We start from the raw sequence: 3,901 nt of genomic DNA on the forward strand, positions 1-3,901 counted from the left end.
AGGAAAACTTTCCTACTCACCCCCACAAGTGTTTCTTCATATTAAGCCACCATATTACAGCTAATAACAATGCAGTTAAGGAAATACTTCCTAAGAACTTGTAAACTTTGACTCTGAATTTAACAAAACCATACATCAAACCAATCAACAATATTTGTAAAGAGCTTATCACAGTGATAAATTTATAGGGAACACTTAATAAATGATAGCTATTCATATTTCATTACTTAAAAATAATTTCTGATACCATGTCAAAAATAAATGATTGAAAAATAAATGTTTGAAAAATATAACCAGAGAGATTGAAGTTAAGAACAATCTAACAATAGCCAGGGCGGGGGGGGGGGGGGGGAGGGGACAGTGGGAAGAGGGGATTACAGGAACTACTATAAAGGACACATGGACAAAACCAAGGGGGAAGGTGGAGGTGGGGGAGGGAGGTGGGTTCAGCTGGGGTGGGGTGGAGGGATGGGGAGAAAATGCATACAACTGTAATTGAATAACAATAAAAATTAAAAAAAAGAAAAATAAATGTTTGAAACAAATATTAAAATGCAAATGCCAGGTATTGGGTTTTGTCATTTAATGTTTGGTATGAGGATTTCATGCCTAATAACAGTTCAGATGGACCAAACAGAGATTCAGACAGGGAAATCATTCAGCTTCTATCAGTACTTTGTAGTAAAAAAAACATTAGGAAGAGAGTCCGGTGATTTTGTGTGACTATGTGTAAAGTACTTAGAAATTCTGAGCCTGGTTTGTTCATGAATAAAATAAGAAACCAGGCTTATTTATTTCAAAAGTTCTTTCCATCTCTAAAAGCATTTGATGCTACAAAAATAATTGCGAAGAGTCACCAGAGCTTATGACAGAGAATGATACTAATAACTCTGAACCTTTGCCATGTGCCTTCCTAGACTGCGTTCTCCTCCCTTCCACACAGAGGCATCCTCAATTCTAAGTGTTTCCATGGATAAATGCATGTATTTCTAAGCATATATTGTTGACTGGTCTGTGTTTTGAACTTTCTAAAATTATATCATGCTGTGCGTGTATGATTTCTGAGTTGGTTTTTTACTTGTGCTTATGAGGTTCATACATTTGGATGTATATTATGATGGGAATTTAACAGGAAGAGAATCACAGGTATGAAGATCATTTAGAGGGTTATCTGCTGGGAGCAGGTAGGGAAAGAATGGGGAGAAAGGTGAAGGGATTAAGCAGCATAATTAGTAGCTACAAAATAGGGAGATGTTAAGAATAATATAGGAAATGAAGAAGCCAAAGAACTTATATTTACAACCAGTGGACATGCACTAAGCGGGAAGATTACTGGAAGGAAGGGGGCTCCTGGGTGGAGGGGGGTGAAAAGGGAAAAAGTGAGATAACTGTAATAACATAATAAATAAAATGTGTTTTAAAAAGGAATTTAACATATATATTCATGAATGAAATAACACTATTTTCTATAATTTCTTTGCCTTGCTTGGGTACTAAATCTTATACTATGTATATACAAATATTTATATACAATATACATTTATAATTTTATATGTGCTTATATAGAATGAAGTAGAAAGTGTTTGCCATTTGATATATTCTAAAAAATAATTATGTATTTGGCATAATTTATCTCTAAATATTTGGCAGAACATACCTAAAAATCATTTGGAATTGTTGTTTACTTGGTAGGAAGATTTTACGATATTGAGTTAGGACACTGCCCCAGCTGCCACCTAGACTCTGAGCTCACCCAAGGCCCCCAGCCAAGACATTCAGCATTGGCCATGCAGAAAATCTTTCCTTGGGAAATCCTGGACTCCAGGGGCAACACCATGGTGGAGGTAGACCTGTACACAGCCAAGGACTGATTCCAAGCAGCTGTGCCCGGTGGAGCTTTTACAGGTATCTTTACAGGTAGCTTTTACAGAGAAGCTCTGGAACTAAGAGATGGAGTCAAATCTCGATCCCTGGGCAAAGGCGTCCTGGATGCTGTGGAACAGCACATCAACAAAACCCTGGGTCCCCCTCTGCTGGAAAAGAAACTAAGCATTGAGAATCAAGAAAAAGTTTACCAATTTATGATTGAGCTGGTTGGGACTGAGAGCAAATCCAAGTGTGGGGCCAATGCCACCCTGGGTGTGTCACTGACTGTGTGCAAGGCTGGAACAGCTGAGAAGGGGGTCCCAATCTACTGACACATTGCAGATCTCTCTGGGAACCCAGACCTCATCCTCCCAGTCCCTGCCTTCAGTGTGATCAGTGGGGGTTCCCATGCTGGATTCTACCTGTGGGATCCAGCTCCTCCCAGAAAGCCATGCACATTGGCACCAAGGTCTACCACCTCCTCGAGGGGGTCATCAAGGCCAAGTATAGGAAGGACGCCAGCAATGTGGGTGATGAGGGAGGCTTTGCAGCCAATATCCTGGAGAACAATGAGGACCTGGCACTGCTGAAGATGGCAATCTGGGGAGCTGGCCACCCCAACAAGGTGGTGATCAGTATGGATGTGGCAGTGGCTGAGTTCTATTGCAATGAGAAGTATGATCTTGACTTCAGGTCACCCGATGACCCCTCATGGCACTTCACTGGGGAGAAGCTGGGGGAGCTATAGAAGAGCTTCATTGAAAACTATCCTGTGGTCTCCACTGAATACCGCTTTGACCAGGATGATCGGGTAACTTGGACCTTGTTCCTCTTGGGGGTGGACATCCAGATTGTGGGACGTGACCTCACAGTCACCAACCCCAAGAAGACTGCCCAGCCTGTTGGGAAGAGGGCCTGCAACTGCTTCCTGCTGGAGGTCAACCAGATTGGCTCGGTGACCAAATCCATCCAGGCATCAAGACCGGGAGTCCCTGCCACTGAGAGTGTCTGGCCAAATCCAACCGGCTCGTCAGGATTGAGGAGGCGCTCGGAGACAAGGCTGTCTTTGCAGGACACAAGTTCTATAACCCAAAGGCCAAGTGAGAAGCTGGCGGCCCCAGGACTGCACAGGGCAGATGTAGGCCTTCAAGCCCTTCTCCCCGAAATAAACACTGGTGCCACCCGAAAAATAAATAAAAAATAAAATAAAATATATTGATTTAATTTATAGACAAGTTTGGGATATTTGGTATTACTGAACTTGAGTCACTTTGAGTATATTTTTCTAGTTATTTTTATCTATTTTATCTAGGTTTTCGTATTTATTATTTTTCACATCATTCATCTTATTTCTTTATGATTTTAACTGTTGACTGTAACTACACTTAAGTTCGATTTTCTCCTTAATATGTTATGGCTTCTTTTTTTTCTTGGTCCATTTTGCCAATGGTTTGTACATACCACTAAATTTTTTAACAAGCTATTTTAAATATGTGTATTCAATGTGCACTTCTTGTTTCTATTTTTTGTTTCTATTTTCTTCAGGTTTATTCTATTGACTTTTTTTCCTAATTTACGGTGAACACAGAGCTCATTAACTTTAAGCTTTTAATCTAATAGAAGTACTTATTGCCACACATTTCCCTCAAAATATCATTACTCTATTGCAGAAGGATTGGTGTGTACGTTTTGGAGGTGCTGGCAATGGATGCGTGCTACTCAGATCGCCCCCGAAGGAACGAGCTTTGGGATCATAGTCGACCCTTTCCCAGGCAGCTCACAGCCAGTGACTGAGCTCAGCAAGGGTGCTGCAGGAGGGCGGTTTTGCTGGTTGTGGCCCTCCTCACACAGACAGCCCTGGCGTAAGGACTCCCGTCAGCTAGGCTGAGGCTTTCTCGGAACTGTGCAATTGTTTGAAGTTGTTCCTCTGCAACCTCCTTCCATTTGTTTCTCTCTCCACGGATGTCAGCCTTGCATCTCAGTCTGAAGGCTCCCATGGTCTACTCCTGCTCCCTCCGCCTTTATCCTTCAAAGG

The 3,901-nt window shown here is 41.8% G+C and overlaps 1 pseudogene; it reads left to right on the forward strand.

The window, feature by feature from the left end:
• Positions 1-2,081: 2,081 nt before the first annotated feature.
• On the forward strand, positions 2,082-2,970 carry LOC112317687 (beta-enolase pseudogene; annotated as a pseudogene).
• The last annotated feature ends 931 nt before the right edge of the window (positions 2,971-3,901 follow it).

Source organism: Desmodus rotundus, chromosome 4 (genome assembly GCF_022682495.2).
Source record: "Desmodus rotundus isolate HL8 chromosome 4, HLdesRot8A.1, whole genome shotgun sequence".
Lineage (NCBI taxonomy): Eukaryota > Metazoa > Chordata > Mammalia > Chiroptera > Phyllostomidae > Desmodus > Desmodus rotundus.